Source organism: Manacus candei, unplaced genomic scaffold (assembly GCF_025592945.1).
Source record: "Manacus candei isolate 608988 ecotype Guabito, Panama unplaced genomic scaffold, ASM2559294v1 h1tg000047l, whole genome shotgun sequence".
Taxonomy (NCBI): Eukaryota; Metazoa; Chordata; class Aves; order Passeriformes; family Pipridae; genus Manacus; species Manacus candei.
In genome coordinates this window covers 4,679,383-4,698,586 of record NW_026138095.1, presented here as the reverse complement: position 1 = coordinate 4,698,586, position 19,204 = coordinate 4,679,383, and the positions used below count along the sequence as shown (strand labels likewise).

The 19,204-nt window shown below is 39.7% G+C and overlaps 1 protein-coding gene and 1 long non-coding RNA gene across 2 annotated transcripts in view; one reads left to right on the top strand and one right to left on the bottom strand.

The window, feature by feature from the left end:
• Positions 1-16,004: 16,004 nt before the first annotated feature.
• LOC127475813 (uncharacterized) lies at positions 16,005-18,681 on the bottom strand. Its single transcript, XR_007906346.1, has 3 exons — positions 18,615-18,681; positions 18,514-18,546; positions 16,005-16,047 (listed from the first exon to the last, which is right to left on the bottom strand). It is a non-coding gene; the product is annotated as an uncharacterized LOC127475813 (long non-coding RNA).
• Positions 18,682-18,855: 174 nt separating this feature from the next.
• The window catches only part of ANKFN1 (ankyrin repeat and fibronectin type III domain containing 1), a 129,693-nt gene continuing 129,344 nt past the window's right edge, over positions 18,856-19,204 (top strand). Inside the window, exon 1 of the mRNA XM_051797926.1 lies at positions 18,856-18,970. The gene's annotated coding sequence lies outside the window, so the exon portion shown is untranslated. The remainder of the gene's footprint in view (positions 18,971-19,204) is intronic.

Genomic DNA, 19,204 nt, shown 5'->3' with positions numbered 1-19,204 from the left:
GGTTGTGTCCCCAGAACATGGACGTGGATCTCTTGGTACGTATTTTCTGTGGGAATAAGAATTATGTCTTTTGGAATTTGTAACTGTTGAAATAAGATAAATGAGGGGGAAGAAAAAAAAACTGGACTGCAAAGACAGTAAAAAATATGAAATTATGTTGGTCAGCTTTAAGAAGCATTCTGAAAACAGAATATGATTTTGGTTTAAAATGATGTAATAAAGTATATTCACTATATTTTATAATAAAATCTTTGCTTAAATTTCCATTTAAACAACAGGGCAGGTTTTTTTCAGGTACATTTGTCTTTTTTTTCATTAAGCAGGGACATATTTTGAAATATGCAAATTGCATATGTTGGTTTGCTGGGCCAACTAATCAATGTTTGACAGAGTCCCAGTAAATGGGACTGTCTCTGACTTGTAGAACTGCAAACCTGTGTTGGTTTAGCACTGTCGCACTGGTGGAAACACTGAACTCTTAGAGAATTCTAGATAAGAAAGCATCAACTTTTGCATGTTTTCTCCTGATATTTGAAAGGCAAAAAAAACCCAACAAAAACTGCACTGCTCCAGCCTTGCCTTGCACAGAGGCTCCAACTCCAACACTGTTTTCTTTGTGAGTAATTGTAAGTTCACTGCCCTACAGCAGCAAACAAGGAGGAAAACAAAAAAGATTCCTTTTTTTCACCCCTCAGAATGGCAGTTTCAGTAACACCCCATCAGTGGTTTCCACAGCAGAGATCAAAAGAGTGAAAGCCCAGTGACAGTGAGGTCTATTTTTGGTAGTGAAGCATCCACAGAGCTCCTCTGGTTCACTGGGGACATGAGAGGAAACTGCAAATACTGTAGAAGGCTATTCTGATGTCATGTGCTTTTCGGTGGGTTAAAAGGACAAATACTGAGCCTTTCACTTTGGATTCCTCCCTGTCAGTTGCTGTTTATCAAGTAAAGTTGTGGTTTTGTCTACATCACCTACATTGTCCCTCAAACAATTTTTTTTCAAGTACTGGTGAAATGTCATGGAGCAAAGTCCATAAATAAGCAGAAAATTAGTTTGGATTTTTCACTTGGTTTTCAAACATACATTAAAAATAGTTAATGGATTTGTTTCAAATGCAAACACAAAACATTTCAGCTTTTCCCACCTCATTTTCCTCCCACTTTTCAATTATTAATTATTACAAATATGATGGGCTAGAGAAAGATACAAAGAAAGGTACAGCAATGAGGAAAATAAATCCTCAGGTTTGGGGGGAAAATGGGGACAATGTTCCAACTGTCATTGAAAAATAAGGAAAATAGTATTTTTACTTTTGTGAAACAATTTAACATTTTTTCAAAATACTAACAGCACTTTCCACTGCTGGAAAGGAGTTAATACTGTGGACAAAACAGAGACAAAGCATTAAATCTGCAGAAGCAAATAACTCCTTCCTCCACTCACAGCTGGGTGGCACACTTGATGTTCATCCCCTCTCACACTGTTTAAGAATTTTAACATTGAATTTGCTCCATAGCACTGCTTCCTTCTCAGCAGAGCCTTTAGGAGAATCCTGCCTCTTTTCCTCATGGGTCTGGGTTGGTTCTGCCTGTGCTGAAGATTTGCTGCCCAGGACAGCACAGTCCAGGTGCAAAAATGTTCATCTCTTCAAAGCCTGGCAACGGACTAAACCCCCCTGGAGGCAGCAATCTCGAAGGACCACAGCCCAGTCACCAAGATTGCTTCAAGTACTACTTTATCTCATCTGGAACCAAATTTTGGGAATCTTAGAATAGAAATAAATATATTTAGTATTCCCCTAACTTTGGCTTCAGCAGAGTTACCTCGAGAGCAAACCACACACCCACAGGAAAGGCGATCGCTGCTTAATGGGCTTGAGGCAGCAGATCCTGCTAATTTGAGGATGCTGACAAACAAAACCTCTGTGTTCTGATCCAGGGGATGATGTTGCTAAATTGGCAGCCTCATTGTCTTACAGTGTGACCTTGTGTCCCCAGGCTGGTGAGTCAGCTGGCAGCAGGATCACCGCCTGGAATGTGGCAGAGGGGAAGGAAAGCACAAATACCTACGCACACAGAGGCATGGTACAGTTCCATGGGAAGCAACTGAGGGCAAAGCAGCACCTGGAAAAGGGCAGTAAATAGGGCTTAGGAGTGAGGAAAGACTACAGGAAACTGGATACCCAAACACAGGAGAGTCAGGAAGGAGCATCAAAGCCTTTGGAAAGGGCCACAGGTACCATGGAACAAACAAGGGCACCAGCGGGCACACAGCGCTCATGGTCTGTGCAGGGATTTGGGAAACAGGACCAACAGAGACACAGCATCTTTCTTTTTTTTTTTTTAATCTGAGAAGTCACATCAGCATTTGGTTTCCTTTTTCCTGATACTTTCCTGATGTTTCACGCCAGGTTGGAAAAACATCAGAAAAAAAATTGAAAAAACACAATTACTTGGCTTAAGAAAACATAATTATTTTGCTAATTCTTGCCATTCAGAGACTAAAGTACATCTCTAATATTTCTGTGTAGGAAAAAAATGTAGGATGTGGCCATTACTGAAGAAAATACTGAGGCAAATTCTGAGTTGGGAGTATCAGTTCCTAGGAAGGACCCTCAGGTCTATGTGAGAATCACACACCGAGGTCAGTTCTGGAGCAGATATTATACAGGAATCTTACCCTGCAGTTTCACTGTCTCAGTGAATCAGAAACCTCAACACAAATCCTTCAAAATAGCATTAATTCCCTCCTTACTCGAACGGACATGTGCACACACAAAACATGTCCCTCGGGCAGCTTTGAAAGTCTGTTGGCTGGCTCTGTAACCTTGAATACTGCAGAACTGCTTCAAACCCGAGTGCATACTGAGAGCTGGAAACTGGAAGCTTTAAGTCCTCCCCAAATAATGAAACTCAGCAGAATGATGGGCTGCCAACCTTGTTCTTAGATATATTAATTCCAGTCTGCAACTGCCACTTGGAAACCCAGGGTGAAGTCCTGCACTCATCGCTGATTTAAAACAGCCTGTGAAGAGTTCCCGGCTCTGGTTGGTGACACCCAGTGGTGACGATTGTATAAAACAGGCTCCCTGGAACATGGAAATTCCGGGCTGTGCCATCACCGAGCAGGCTGGGGCCATTCTTCTCCGAATTTAGCAACAGCGTTTGCTTCTTGCTTATAAAATTGCAAGCAAGGCTTGTGTGAGGCTGTGAGACCTCCCACAAATTGTGCACAGTGACAAGTATCCTTCTTGAAAAGTTCTGCAGATATTTTGTTCCTTCTTCAAGAAATTTCCCTGGGTGACAAATAAACTGTTAAATGCCTGACTTTTCCCTGCAGTGCTGCAACAGGTGACATCCTAAAATATTTTTTCTCCCTCCTGAACACTCTGCTTTGCCATCTCGTGATGTGCAGCTGAACATCAGGCAGTTTCAGAGGGGCCCATTCTAAAACAAATTAAGAAAGTGCAAAATCCCCAGCACTGCATCTGCAGTGGCTTCCCTCTGCTTTCATTTACAAAGGCAGATTATAATGTACATTCAACTTGCATATAATTCATTGAGATCTAAGGTTTTTAAATTAAAAATATTTTATTACCATTAAGGCCCAAACCAAATCTGTTTAGGTCATGGACATTTAATGACAGAAATCTTTCAAAGGGTCTGGACTGCTAGAGACAAATCTTTAAAAGAATAGCAATAGATGGATTAAAAGCCTGGAAATTTTGCTAATCCCATTTAGGGTTAGAAATCCAGCCTTTAGATTCAGCAGGGCTGAATGGGATTATTCACTCAATTCTATTAATAGTTTACTATGTCCATGCCAGGGTCACTTAATATTCGTGTGCTTCTTTTTGCACCATCTTTCATATGGGTCTAATTACTGTGCAGAAGATTGATGGTTTCAAGGAACAAACACTGAAATGCCCCACTGGAAAACATTACTGATGTGCATCAAATCGGGAAGAGACATTTGTTCCTGTTTGAGGATATTATTCATAATAATAAATCCATGGAATCAAGGAATGTCCCTGACATTACTCACATTAATCTAATATTCAGTGCAGTTGCATGATGGTAGATTTGCCTAAATGTGATATGCATAAAGCTGTTTGATTTTACTGGTGTCTGGACTCACAATATCCACAGTTTCCTTGGCAGATACATAAAATTAGCTGTCCCTTGCAGGGGAGTGTGCTGTGTGCAGCATGAGAAATGGGGCTTGTGGGCAGCTTAGATCAACTTCAGACTGTGGACCAAAACAAACTCAGGGAAGAAATGTGGTTCTATTTTGCACTCAGTTTACATTTCCCAGCCCAGATGAGTAATGGCAGTGAGGGGATGGTTTCCCTGGAAGTGCAATATGGTACTGCCATCTAGTGCTGTGCAGCAGGCTCAGCCTCTGCCACACAACTCAAATATAAGGTTTTCATACTACACGTGGAAGCATTAGACAAAAAGATCACATTTCCTACCCATTGATCTATGAAGTTTAGGATTCTGTTGAGTGACATGAAGACTTTGAGTGACATGAAGACTTTGGGTCAGGCTCTGTGATCTGCCCACTATATATATGGAGTAAAATAAGATTGCAACAGTGAGAAAGCTCCATAGTCAAACAAAAGGCATGATGGAAATTGTGTTAGAAAAGTGAAGACTTTTATCTTCAGAGACATCAGACGAGTGGAGTTGCTCAATGAGCCAATAATCCCCAGCCAGGATTGGGTTGTCTCTCCTTCTATTAAATAAAACACCCAGAACTCTCAGGTGGCCTACAGATGGTTTCCCATCAAGGTTTTCCTGAGATCATATGGGAAAAATTTGTCAACATTCAAGAATAAGGCAATTTCTTGGTCAATATTTAGCCCCTTGACTCATAATGAAAAGAATGATAATTAAAGTTTTGGTTTATGAGACCAACTTCTGGATGCTGATAAAACACTGGGAGGGAAATGATGCTGAACCACAAAAAAAGGCTACCAAAGGAAAAACATATTTTAACTGAAAGGACTCTGAGCACTGTTAGGTAGGATGTGACTAAAATAACTTTGGCTGTCAGCAGAGAGGATCTCATGTTTATTGACAACTGTAATTGTTAGTGGTGCAGTAGGAGGAAAGTTGAAATTCAAAAAAATATTCATCCCAGAATAGTTCAAAACTTGATCCAAAACCTACCAGAGTCCATTAAACTCTTGGTTTGAATTTTGGACCAGTACTTCAAAATGTGCTAAGAGAACTTCAAGCATGGCTTGTAACCAGAATGAACAGTGCAGTTAAAATATTTGCAGGGCAAGGCTCATGAAAAAGTCTTTTCTGCATTTCTCTCATTTTAAACTCATTATTATTTCTCGGAATAGAGGTGCTGCTCAGGAACTGGAAAGGTCAGGATAATCATTCACTCGCTTCGGGCAGTATTGGGAAAAGTCCCTCTTCTTTTTTATAGTATATTCCACAGCAAGATGGAACATAATGAATGTAATATATAAGAATATACATAATAAATAATATATGGAATATATATGAATGTATGCAGTAAATATGAGCTTCATTCAGTATCCACTGAAATCTTCAAAAGTCCTCTTCTTACTTAAGTGACCAACTGATTAAGCCCTAAGAGTAAAATTAGAAGTCTAAATTGAAATTTAAATTTTTTAAAGGATTCAAAGATTGTTCTTTTTCAAACCTGGCTCAAGGTAAAAATGAAACACATAACTTTCTCTCTCAGGGCTTTTTTTTGGATCAAACCTGTAAGGTTTTTTTTATGCTTTCCTTTCTACTGAAGCAAGTGAATAGTATCTTTATGGTTTGTCCCACCGAGATGAAGTAGTTTGATAAATTCTATATCATATCAAAATGTGATATTGTAACATTGTTTTTTTGTATTGACAAAGGATGAAGTGTCACACCAGCTGAGGCAGCCATTCATGTTTTCATAAGAAATTTGTGGCAGCCTCTTAGTATAAAAAACTTTACATAAATTAGGTAGCCACCTCCATTTCCCCATTTGGTGAAAGTACACTATAAGAAGTTATTCTTTTTGTCATTCTTTTCCAGTTAATTGAATCACATAGCTTGCAACTAGAGTAGGAATAATACTTCAGAGTAATTTCTAGGAGAGCACAGAGAAAAGCAACCCATTGTTATAGTTCAAAGTGAATCTTTTTCTATTTCTATGCATTTCTTTCTTGCAATGTGCAAGAACCCCACAATAACATCTAGCAAAATACACTTCAGTCCAACTTCACCCTATAGCAAATGGAATGCTAAAAATGGTAAAATCCAAGTCAAATTTGTAACATTTGTTTCTTGAATTTAATAAAAATACCAACCAGGAGTGCTTGTGAGATCTGCAACAGCCCTCTGGTGTTATAAGAAGCAGATTACAGATCAGATCTTCATTTCCTTTTGCCCTGCATTGGACCAACGTTTTATGACCTTTATAAAACAAAGAAACCAGTGGAATGTTGTCATTTTGCACTGTTTTGTGTAAGAACAACCCAGAATCAATCCTGTCTTGGATTTACCATTGAACCTGCAAGTCATCCTCAGTGCTGCAGTGATTGCAGGAGCTGATCATGGCCTCTGGGTTATCATGAGATGCAGCAGTGATGTTTCTATAAATGATCTCCTCGAGCAAAGGCCTGCAAGGTTGAGCTCTTCCTCCCCTTTCTGGTCCCTTTCCCATCTCCATGTTTATTCAAGTCCTCATTCAGGATCTTCTCTCTGCTTCCTAGTACCAATGTCAGTTCACATCTTCCAGCATCTGCCCAGGATGGATGACCAATAATGTAGGCTTGGAATGAGCTTTTTATTGCTGGAATTCCTTGTGCAGTGCAAACCCACGCAGGCAGTAACTCAAACCAGGCACACAAGTCTCCTGGCTGGGCAAAGAATTCATCTCCCTTCAGGCTACTAAAGAGTGAAAAAAAGCACCTAAAAACCTGGCTGTTAGGTGGTTGTTTTCTTTGCAATGTACATAAGGCCAGAGCAACAGCAAATGTAGTTATTTCCCACTGAAGAAAAACTATTTGCTTTTTCTAAGCAGCTTCAAAACAAGTTTGGTATGCTTTAGTACAAGAATATTGCTTTCAAGTCAGACATTTTCCTATTGTTGCAACCACAGCAATGGAATAAGAAACTGAGTAATAGAAGTAGCAATCCTGGAAGCTGTTAATGATGGATCTGGAGCTGGATTTGTTCTGTGACCTTAATGATAGGTATGAGACAGGAAGAGAGGCTGCTGAAGCGTGTAGGAAACAGCCCCATTCACAAATCAGACTTAGTTAAAATCAGCTTCTAGGAGAGATTTAGCCAGACTGCTTCCCAAGATTAAAGGAAAGGCAAGGAAATAGAAAACAAATATTCAATTCCTGAATAAACAGCACTACTGTACTAAATCCATGCAACTCATTCCTACATCCTCTTGGCAAAGACTAACACATTTCTTCTACAATGCAACTGATGTCACATAAACTAAGCAACACAATGGTAACTAAAGAAGCTCATCCAAAAGAACATCAGCAGAATTGAAGGCAATTAAGCAAAGACTTAACTACAAAAATGAAATCGCTGGTCTGGAGTGCAAAAACCAGCCAGAAAGATCATAACTGTTGATTCTAAGCTCAATAAGTCTTACCAACCAAATATGCAGACATGTCCCTGTCTGAGCCTGGAAAAAATGGAGCACATTCTGATGGTAGGATGACTTTTCTTCAGATTATATCAAAAAGAGAGATGGGAATGATTTGTAGCATGGGAAAGTTTGCTCTTGTCACAAGGGAAAGAGCTACTAAAAAGGCAGCCTTGGATTGTCTCAGGGGCAAAGGTTTTCCTGATTGAGATTATTTATAGAGAATTAGCTTTTACGGTGGGCGTTTTATGATTTTCTTTTTCTCTTGAAGATTCCACCCCTTCCTTGTTCTTCATTTCAGATGCTCCACATGAATGAAGCATAGCAAGGTGTCCTTTCTAGAAAAATTCCAGCAGCATCTCACTAAACTCACCATCACTGTAAGTAACTTCAACCATCAGAAAATTACTAATATTTGCCAAGAATGTTTTGTGCTTTCCCTGCTAATCAGCTCGATGTACTGGAATAAATGGGGTACTTTAAAGTGAATCATCCACATCACAGAGTGGATGTATTTGTTATCTACGGTGTAATTCATTGCTCTCCAACCAGATCAGAGCACTCGGGAGCTGTCTGCATATTTAAGATATTTCCTGGGCTGTATCTGCCAGGAAGGATGTTTTTCATGGGAAACTGATTGCTGCTTCTGTTTTATTGTTCTTGCAGAACTGGCTTTTTCACAGGGGCTGATTGCCATTACTGTATTTTACCAGGATTAGTGTACCACGCAGTCTTATACACTGTTAGCAGTTCTAATATACTCAGCATGAATATAATACAAGTTTCCATTCTCTGGAGTTTTTTATTCCTCTAGATTTCTCATTAGTGACTCTAAGGAAAATAACACCTTCCTTGTTTGATTAAAATATCCCATGTTCACACTTTCAGTGATAGAAAAGGCTCTTTTAAATCAACCTGTAAAACCATATCAATCTAAGAATGTCTTTATTTATGAAATCCTAAGCCATTTCAAGATGATGATTAAATGATTTAAAATTCAGATTTAAAAAAAAAGAATCAATCACATACCATTAAAACTTCAGGACATGCTTAGAGGACTATACTGATAGATCATGTCCTTGCCCATCTTCCAAACTGCTCTTCAGATCATGCTGACTCTCCTCTGGATCTCTGATATTCTCCTCCCCAGAGAGAGGTGTTCATCTCCCTGCTGGAGGTGAACTGCTATATCATATCCCACAGGTGCTTTTTATCTCCAGCCTCACAGTGTCCCATGGCCACTTTATGAACACAGAGGCTTCTAAAGGTTGTCAGGAACCATAAGAGCTGTGGGCAAAGTGTTTTCTGGGCTCAGATCATATGGATGCAGCTTCTGTTACAGTGGGAGTGTGGGAGGATTCGCTTTCGAGTTGTTTCTCAGCCAGCTCTGCAAAGTGAGGATGAAATGATGACACTTCCAGTGGCCACAGAAAAGCTGCTCAGTTGTCTTAGAATCTGTGCTGGGTATAAAGTAGAGTTTTGTTTGGGGTTTTTATGCCTATGAATGTTGTTTCTACACGAACCCTCTCACCTTTCTGGGTGACTTGGTCTTTATGCTGTTTCTTTTCTCTGGGCACAGAGCACTGCACAAAAACAGGCACAGAAAAAAAGGGAATTCTCCCTCTTTCCATCCCTTCACATTTTTAATAATTCCTATTAACCTTTGGCCACTCTGCAGGAACAGATGCAGAGAGTTATGAAACTGTGGACTGTTCAGCACTGAGATTCTAAAATATAATCCTGATGGGTACTGAAACAGCTAAATCCCCCCAAAACAATAAAACCAAACAAACCAACTCCCAACATTATAGTCTCTGAGTCAATCCTATGGCTGGTGTAAATCATCATTCCTCCTCTGACCATATCAGCCATCTGAGACTGGTCCTCCTCATGCTGGAATGTGGAGAGTATCCTGCTTAAAAAACAGCTCTAAAAACCAGCAATTCTCATTTTGACCGCCCTGCTCTGTTTTTAAAAGGACAGTGAGGAAGGAATGGACTGTTTCCTTTCTTTTAAATAAGGTTTTTTCTTTCAATTCTCTCTTCCTGTGCAAGAAAAAAAAAGGAATTGTATAGGCAGTTTTAATTTCCATCCTTCTTTTTTTTTTTAATTGAAAGATAATGTTCTTTTTCAATGAAAATAGAAAAAGGTTATTGAAGATGGCCTTCTCTCCAGAGAAAATATATAATTAGAAAGCAATTTCTTCAATGAGGAGTGATTCAATAAATGACATTCATCCATTTGAAGACACAGGATCTTTTAGCATAATTAAAATGGGCTCATTTTACAGCTGAGTACCAGTGTCTCTGCCCTCCCACCTTCAGGTGTTGGCTTTCAACATGCTGAAAACACTGAGGCCAAGTTTGAGGCATTGCATATATCAGTCTTTCCCATTTGAACTATTTGTAGTTCTCTATCTTTGGAAAGAAAGTGCTTTAGATAAGCAAAATTTATTTATGAATCAAATGGACAAATCCTTGCTTAAGAGTTTAACATTCTTCCTAGTTCACATTCCCTGCAGATTTGAAATATTGAGTAATTTCTGGCTTCAAATTCTAAATACTGAAGTATATAGTTCCTTGTAGAAAACTGCTTGTGTATTTTCTTCCAGAAATAACTGGATGCATGACTTTGGTCTTTATATATTGCATGTGAAGTGTCCCTTTGATGTGTGACATACAAGGGCACTACAGCTAAGGATACCAGAGTTTTGGTTCCTTTCTTCTGATATGAGTTCAGACAAATACTTTCAGATCTTGATTCCTCATCTGTGAAATGGAAAAAAATAAATCTCTGGTTCCCTCAGATGGGAATCTCTGTATGAGCCAGAATCCTGTCCCCTATTTCAGTAATATGAAGCACTAAATAAGTAACTTGTGCTGCAAGAAGATGGGTTTGTCTGTGTCATAAGTAGCCTGGAAGCTACTCAGCTCTAGCTCATTAATAACAGCAATGATTGACTGTGTTAGAGATTTGAAATGCATTCAGATCTGCTCTCTGCCCCAGGAAACTTCAAGATCAGGTCTGGCACAAACAAAAGGTCGCTGCCACAATGCACTGAGAGATGCAGGAGCCCTGGCTGGTGGGCATTTATCAGTGTTCACCAGTGAAAGGCTCTTTTTGTCTACAGCACATTTGAGCAAGTAGGAAAAACTAATAGCTTTGACTTCAGGAGGCCAGACAGTCTGCAGACAAGCACTGTGCAGATCTCCAGACCGCCCTGCGAAGGCTCCTCAGTTCTTGCCCTCAACACTCCTATTATTCCCTTGCAATTGCTGCCAGTTGGCTTGGTAACCAGGGACTATTTGAACAGCTGAATTCTTCCCTCAGTTACACTTGGCACCGCCGTGGACTTCAGGGGAGCTCCAGGGTGGAACTGAGGGCAGGACTTGGCTCTGGGCACCCACTACAAACCAGGTCAGGGCCACCAAAGGCAACTCTGCCCTTAATGCTTTAATCCACACCCTCAGCTAAAGGAACCAAAAGCCTTTAACTGTGCCACCAAGAAGGTCCTGCTCCTCCCTTTGGGTGCAGGATCATGTGCATGGAGCTCTGTCCACGTGCCAGGGAGTGGGAAAGCAGCACATTTGTCATCCCTGAAGTGTGGCCTGGGTGCCACTCACGCCGACCCACCGACCACACCGAGCTCAGCCAGATCCCCGAGCTGGGCTTGAAACGCTGCTTTGTTTTAACCACATATTTTTATTTCGTGAAACAGAGCTAAGTATCCTGAAACTAAAGGAGTATTTTTTCATGCTGCTATAATTTGTGAAATAATGAGACATTTTGGTCTGTTAACTCCTCTTAAGTCTCACCACAATGTTATGCTTTGACTTCATTTGTGGTTGCAAAATATTTACTTTTCTCTTTAGCAGATTATATGAAGCTGTGTATTTTGTCTTGGGAGATATATACATATATTTATATATATTTAATCTTAGTAGAAGCTGTTAGTAAAGCTACTTTTGTGCTCTGATCTGTTTTTGGATCCTCTTTAAAAATATTTACCAGGATATTGTGGATTTATTTGCTGATGCCATCTTTTCTCAAAAAAAAAAAAAAGAAAAGAAAAAGTTAAGACATACTAATAGTGTGGGGTTTTTTCACTATGCAGGTCATACACACACAAAAAAAGTCCTCACTTGTATGGGGAATATATTCCCCAAACAATTATTTAGTAATATTAAACTTTCCCCCATTAGTGATTATTAATGGAAGGTGGTATTTCTAAAATGGCCAGAGGGAGTTAGAATCTTAAGCCTTCTAAAAAGTCAGAGTGAGTTTTTACTAGGACAAACTACAGCATAAAGGAGGCTGTACTGTCTACTTAGGATTTAAACAGCAGGACACCTGAGCTTACTTCCCTTCCTTTTCCATCCACAATCAATCCTCAAAACCAGATCATCACTCATTTCCCAGCTGAGCTGCTATCCAAGGAAAATTCGGGCAGCGAAGATCCAATCCCAAAGCGAACAGCTGCAGTGTTCAGGACACTTCTGATTCCACATTTGAAGCACCTGTAGTCACACTGCTGCTTGTGCAATATGGCTGTGAAGTAATGAACTATTTAATTTAATGTTTGTAAGAGGGGGTGATATTCTTTGGAAAAAAACAGCTGTGTGTCCAGTCATACTTCTCTCCCCCCACTCCTCCAGTGACAATTCAAATCCAACTTCCTCCATGTCCAGGAATGCCCCCTTACCCAGGTTTTTCGTGGTATTTGGAGTCCATCTCAGCTCTACTACCTCTCTCTTCATGCCCTACCAGCTTAATGCTTTGATGTCTCCATCACTGCCATCATCCTGGGGACTTTTGCAGTTTCCCTACAGAATCCCTAAATTTCCACAGGCAGCTTTTCCCACATATATGATGTTTTACCTGGTTATACTGAAATGCAGTTTAATGTTCTCACCATAGTGAGTGTTGCAGACTCCTGTCAGTGACCTAAATTGTTCCTGACTTGCCAGTCTGTATCTGACCTGCCATTCCTGTCACTTGGCTTGCATCTTCTTTTTGCCTGATGTGGAACTCTGGACTTGAGAAAATCAGATTTTCAGAAGTCTTTAGGCACCTAAAGAGAGGCACTTTGTTGCACTAAAAAGGGACTTAAAGAAATAAGGTACCTAATTCCTGTTGACTGGCAGTGGAAAAGTGCTTAAAATATTTAATGAGTCCTAGCAGTTTAATTAGCTGCTCCCAGGTGCTGTAAAGTCCCCAAGACCACTTTTGAAGATAACAACCTTTCCTTTTAATTTGTGCATTGTTTCCTATTGTGGAAGCAGAGAAAGGATGCAGAAATGAACATAAATTATATATATTATATATATATCTGTATTGGAGAAGCAGGATAAAGAAGGTGTTTCTTGTACTTTCTGCTTGTGCTGTTTTTTTAACCCCACTTCCAGCTGTATACAAGCTGCAACTGGCAATCTTTCTATTAAATATCTACATTAAGTAAAAGATTCCTCAAAAGATATTAAAGTAATTCAAACTGAGCCTAAAATTCACTCTTTTTTTGTTGATGTTGTTGCTTTATTTGGGTATTTTTTCCAGAACTTAGCAAGAATATAAATGCCTGACCTTTGTTTTCATTCTTATATGGATTTAAAGCAATCTGGGGAAGGCAGGGGGAAGAGGGAGCAGTGAAGGGGAGTTTCTAATTTTTCCACAAGACACATCTTGGAGAAAGATGAACTAATTTAGGAAACAACAGATGCATATGTTTTCCAAATGTCTCAGGGATTTTTGAGCTTGTAAAGAGAAATGATGTGTTTTATTATTGTCTTTGATACCTCCTACTTTCTCCTGGTAGAATCCCAGGACTTCTGATCCTTAGGTTACACAGGAGCCACAGGAGCTGGATTGAATGAGACAGTCTGACACTGCTCTTGCACCTCTGGATGACACAATTCAGTTTTGCTGAGAAACCTCAGTTTGGGGATTCTAAACCAAACACTGAAATCTACACTAAAGAATTAGAAGACAAGCACTGAGGTGATCCTACAATAATCACTTATATTTTAATCAAACACTTTGGGGTCTAGCCAGGGATGAAATCCTACATAGTAACATATAACATGATCCATGCCCAGAAAATTCTGGGCTAAGTGAAGTGAAACACTCCATACTCATCCTGCTTTTCAAAGAGCTTAGCCAAGGGTATCCTTTTTCCAGGGATCATTTTCTTGGATGCCATGAGGAAGAGCAGATGCCTGTAAAACTTTTACCATGTGGTGCTTTGTCAGTGTACTCCAGAGGGCAGCATGGTAGTGCCACTGAGATTGTCTACCAAGTCTGACAAGATCCCTCTGAAATTTCTTGTTAAAAATAAACATTAAATTATTTACTAATATTTTCTACACGCCATCAAATATATGAAAGCAACATCTGAAGAAATGCAGTTCAGACTTCATAGGTAACGATAAAAAAGTGGTTTATAAGGAGATGAAGTTTAAATTAAAAATATCAGTCCTCCTCTGCAATATGTTAGTTTTATAAAAGGATTGCAAAATCTCAAGCTAAATTCAAAAAGAAAACAAAATTAAACCAGATTTTATCTTCTTTAAAAAATGTTTATTTTCTGATGATTTTCCCACTCAGCCTCAATTTTGGATGAGAAAAATGTTAATGTATTAACTTAAAGTATAACATGTTCTGTATTAAGTGCTTTCTTCAAAGTTATATATGAAAGATTTCATAATTTACAGTATCTAAGTAAGGAAAGAAAAAAATCAAACTTCTAAATACTTAGAAAATGTTCACTGTGCTCTTGTTGCTTCTAGATATTGCAGCCTAAGAAATTACTTGTTTTGGTGATTTATACATAAGATAGATCTTAATGAAAATCACACCTCTTTACACAAAAAACCCCAACAGTCTGCAAAGAGTTGATTACAATATTTGACTAGATTATATTATTGGACTGAAATGTATCCCCTTTATCATGGTCCTTAATCTGGCAAGCAGCCAGTCCCTCATTAAAAATACTCATACACACACACACACATATATAAATATATATATATATATATATATACACACAAAGTATGCAGGTGCCAGAATGCTGAGCAACTGAAAATCAATTGCCACCATCACAGTAACATTAAAAAACTATTTCTCAAGAATATTATTATATAAAATTACAATAGGATCATATTCCAATTGTTTTAATAAAGTGGCTACAATATAGGGCATTGTTTAGTCAGGATTGGCCATAAAATGCTGAAATTAAGCCCCAACCTATATGTAGGAGAAGGTTTCTTATAAATAATGCCAGTAAGACGAATGAGAATCCCTTTATATTGCAACCATTAAAAAGCTTATGGAGTGTTGCTTTGCTTATTATGGATTTTATCAGGGTTTTGTTGAGTGAAGTAGCAATTAAACTAAATATGCTGTCCCAAACCCCATTTATTACTGCTCTGTCTGCACAGAGCAGACTATACAAGAGGCCATGGCTTGCATTTCAAAACATGATTTAGGCTTTCTCTTCAATGTAAAGAACCTGGTATGGGTCTCTCACAAGCCACCTGATGAAGCCAAAAATCAAACTGGGTCCTATGCCACTTGTCTAACACAGCAGGTGCCTTTCCCAAACAGTTCCAAGGTCATTTCTGATGCCTTCAACAACCTAATACAGTGTTCCTAAAGTCAAAGGAAGTCTTGGTGTTTGATGAGCCCTGGAACAAGCCTTGCAGCCCACAGATATTTTTCATTCTGAGAGTTTTTTCTGGAGTAGTCTGGACGTGAGAAAACTTCCCAAGGAATTTTGGAGAAGTTACCTTTTCCTGAATAAGTTTTTAAAAAATCAGGATCTTTGGAAGAAATATTTTGCAGAATCACTTTTATACCAAGGCCTTTCCAGTCCTGCACAATGCCAGGCTTGTACCAACACAGGACACTTGAAGAGGCTGTAACACTTTGGCCCACAGTCCCCTCCAAAAGAAGGAGGTACTTAAGGAGGGCTCAGTCTGAGAAGATCAGTAATTACAATCTGTAGACAATTAAGCTTAGAGGAAGGTTGGTTAAAGATAGTATCTTGCAAGAGAAAACACATTTTCTGCAGTTTGAAAAGACATAGATGCTATCACAATATATTTTGACAGTTCATTAACTTTGTCTGCAAGCCCTGACCATGGACACGGGGATTTTGGGCTGAGTTTTGCTTCACTGTTTATCTGTGTCCTGCAGGCCAAGCAAAGCTGCTTTCATTTCCCTTTGTCCACTTACCTGCTATGAAAATAGATTTTAATAGCCCAACTATTTTAATAAATGTTAATTTGTGCAACTCAAACTGCATGCAGCTTTTGCTACCTGTGTTCAAATGTGCACCAACCTGGGCAGATACAGCATTGCTTTTCCCTGTAGCAATCCATGTCTCATCCTTCATGGGAATCTATGATGATTACAGTGGACATCTAGACACAGAAAACATGACAGAGATATATTGTGATAAAAATATATGGTAAATACGTATTTAACTGACCCCTTTAATTAAACTGCAATAAAAATATTCCATTACATAACAAAGCAACGGTGTGGATTGTCACAAAAGTGACCAGCAAGAATACTCTTATAGGTAAAATATTCCCTTCAGACTTGAGATCTGTATTCAGCTCCTCCCAGAAATATTTTCTGTTTCATGGAGAAAAACCTCAGCTTTTTTATGCTGTATTTCTCCATGTGTAAAACTCACCCTTTGTCTGTCACACCAAACCAAGACAGAGACTGTGTAATTACACTTTTTTTAGAAACTTGTAGTAGCATTGGCTGATGGCAACTGGGGCTACTGAGTGCTGTATGTAAAAAAAATTCTTGGATTTGGTTTGATTTCACTGCCAGCACTTTAGGTCAGCCCCTAAGCTGCTTTAATTTTTAATTAAAATACATGAATAATACCCTTTGAATGCTTGCTTCTCTGTTGTTTCCAGCTACACGCTAATTTTGTTGTCCTCGTTTACACAACATTTAATTTTCTGGTTGTTATCCGGAGAATTTCCATGGTATTTTTTGTTGTTGTTGCTGCTGTGGTTATGCTGGCTTTCTCCAAAAGACACTTGCTTCAATGGTAAATCAAAATCTTTGCCATCTTACTCACTCCCCATGATTTCCATAGGGTAAGAGCATCAGTCATTGGCCTGTAATTATCTTTAATTCACCAGTACTTTCCTTGGACCAGCTGCATGAGGGACTGAATTTGGTGCAATGAAAAGACTGCAGCAGATTCTCACAGCAGCAGAAGAGTGAAGCTACACAGTCTAACACATAACTGCATGTGCACCACTCAGCCACAATACAATTAAGGCTCTGGCTCCAAAGAAACTGTGATCCAAGGCTTTCTGCAAGCTTTAAACAAGGGCTTCGATGCTCACTGTTGTGTTGTCTGTGTTGCCAACTCTCTCAGTTCCTACCAAGAATCTTCCAATGATATCTGCCTAAAATCTCATTTCTGAAAGTCATAAATCTGCATGAGAACCTCCAGAAAAAATAGAGTTTCTGTCATTGCAAAGAAAAAGACTGGAAAACATGACACAGATGTTTCCTTAAGGCTCAGTAAACAGAAAGCAAATTAAAAAATACCTTCTTAAAAAGTTCTTTGATTTACAGATCAATCTTTTAAAACTTAAAGGCCAGTCTGCTGATGTTTTAGTACTTCAGGTTGACAGAACAATCAGTGAGACTATTCACAGAGTATAAAGATAAAAATGTGCAAAAGATCTTTGTCAGATCTGGGCCTACAGCCAACCTCTCACTCCCCAAGAGCATGTCATATGGCACTACTTCTAAATTTGGCTCAAATTTGTTTTGGTGAGTGTGAAATTTGTCTAGATCCAAAGCTAGTTCTGCATCTACCATTTAAAGCTTTTCCATCACATGCAGAAACCTCCAAATAAATAAAATTTACAAAGAAGCTTTTATCTGGATGTAGATGTGTTTATAAGTAAGAGTGAAAGTAAAACAACATTGGGCAGGGACCCAGAGCCTGATACCTGAGCTATAAACTACCACTGATCACAGTATTGAGTAAATTCACTAAAAATATCTTCCTCAGCTTCACTGCCTAATGCCAGATAGACTCCACAGCCTCCCAGCTCTTCTTGCCTGGACTACAATTTGCCCCCATAAAGCCCCAGGGAATCAAGATAAAAGCAATGGCAGAAACTGAATGGGATAATTTCCTTCCTCTCCAACATTTTCCATGTAATGTTGGCTGCTAAATCTGCAAAGTAACAGTTAGCAAAGGAAATCTTTGACAATGACTGCATGTCTCACATTGCAGCCCCTTCCTCCCCCTTTTTAGCTGTTTATGCTAAATCACTTTTTATTTGCCACATGGAAAAAGCCAGTGCCCAAGATGACGATACACTGAATGCAGCATCTCCCTTCACCCTTTCCAAACTCCAGAAAACTCAGGGGAAAAAAAGTGGAGTTCACTCATCTCTCAACAACAGCAGAAAATATAAAAACCAAAAGAAAATATCTATCAAAGCAGAAAAGGGTACTTTCCCTTGATCTGCTGATACACACAGAATATCACATGAATAACACCCGTCTTCTGTCCCTCCCTGAGTGATTCCTTCCTCTGTGAATGTGTTTTGCTCTGAACAAGGGGGAAAATGACAACAAAATAAACAGCAAGATGGCAGTAAAATATAACCCAGGTCTCAAAAGAGCTCCTGGACCTGTGACTGGACCAGCACTTCAGCATTAAAGCCCTCAGGAATTTTCTGACCAAGGACCATTGGATCAGTGGCATGGCAAGGAAACCGCCCTCCTCTTCAGCACAATGGCTGAGGGAGATGAAGCAGAAGAGTTTATAATCAAATCTATATATAACCTATATATATCAAACCTGAAGAGTGGGGATTTCTGTCCCATCTCACCTTAGCTCAGCACTGAGGGAAAACTACTGTCACCTGAGGGAAAACTACTGTCACTTGAGGGAAAAATCCTCTCTTCTCATCTGAGAGAAAGTTACTGTCACCTGAGGGAAAGCATCTCTCATGACACCTCAGGAAAAGCTTCTCTCCTGCCACCTGAGGGAAAAATGTCGTCACCTGAGGGAAAACTACTGTCACCTGAGGGAAAACTTCTGTCACCTGAGGGAAAACTGCTGTCACTTGAGGGAAGATTTCTGTCCTGCCACCTGAGGGAAAACTCCTGTCACCCAAGGGAAAAATCCTCTCCTCTCATCTGAGGCAAAAGTACTGCTCACCTGAGGGAAAGCTGCTCTCCTGCCAGGAGGAAAACTCCTCTCCTGCTCACCTGAGGGAAAGCTGCTCTCTCGGCACCTCAGGGAAAGCTTCTCTCATTGGAGGGAAAGTTTCTCTCCTGCTAAAGGTTAGTGGTGACAGAGCCAGATTTCAGACATCTTTTTTCACAGCTACACTCTTTCCCCACAGCTCCACAGCCCCTGGGGCTGGAGGGTGGGACAGGATCCACTGCAGAGCTGTTTTTGGTTTTTGGGTGTTGGTGGAAGGTTTGGCGGAGGCCGAGCTGTGAGGGCAGGTGAGCCGGGGGCTCCTGAGGCCTCACGGGCAGTCGTTCAGCCCCCACACAACCTCTGCTTGAATT